At 51.9% G+C, this 634-nt stretch overlaps 2 pseudogenes; both read left to right on the top strand.

Moving 5' to 3' along the window:
* The first annotated feature begins 204 nt into the window (after nt 1-204).
* LOC116008631 lies at nt 205-332 on the top strand (annotated as a pseudogene).
* A 137-nt stretch (nt 333-469) lies between these two features.
* Nucleotides 470-597, top strand: LOC116008632 (annotated as a pseudogene).
* Nucleotides 598-634: the final 37 nt, after the last annotated feature.

A 634-nucleotide genomic window follows, 5' to 3' on the forward strand; every position in this document is an offset into this window, starting at 1 on the left:
TAAGCGTGCTTGGGCGAGAGTAGTACTAGGATGGGTGACCCCCTGGGAAGTCCTCGTGTTGCATCCCCCACCCTCTTTTTAATCTTTCTTTTAAACCGCTAGACCGCTCGCTAAGGGAACTATCCTTTTAAACCGCTAAACCGCTAAGCGAGAGAAGTTGCGCGGAGAGGGAGGGTCAAGTACATTTTGCGCGCAGTACGTGACGGATGCGATCATACCAGCACTAATGCACCGGATCCCATCAGAACTCCGAAGTTAAGCGTGCTTGGGCGAGAGTAGTACTAGGATGGGTAGGATGGGTGACCCCCTGGGAAGTCCTCGTGTTGCATCCCCCACCCTCTTTTTAATCTTTCTTTTAAACCGCTGGACCGCTCGCTAAGGGTACTATCCTTTTAAACCGCTAAACCGCTAAGCGAGAGAAGTTGCGCGGAGAGAGAGGGTCAAGTACATTTTGCGCGCAATACGTGACGGATGCGATCATACCAGCACTAATGCACCGGATCCCATCAGAACTCCGAAGTTAAGCGTGCTTGGGCGAGAGTAGTACTAGGATGGGTAGGATGGGTGACCCCCTGGGAAGTCCTCGTGTTGCATCCCCCACCCTCTTTTTAATCTTTCTTTTAAACCGCTGGAC

This window comes from Ipomoea triloba, chromosome 16 (assembly GCF_003576645.1).
Source record: "Ipomoea triloba cultivar NCNSP0323 chromosome 16, ASM357664v1".
Taxonomy (NCBI): Eukaryota; Viridiplantae; Streptophyta; class Magnoliopsida; order Solanales; family Convolvulaceae; genus Ipomoea; species Ipomoea triloba.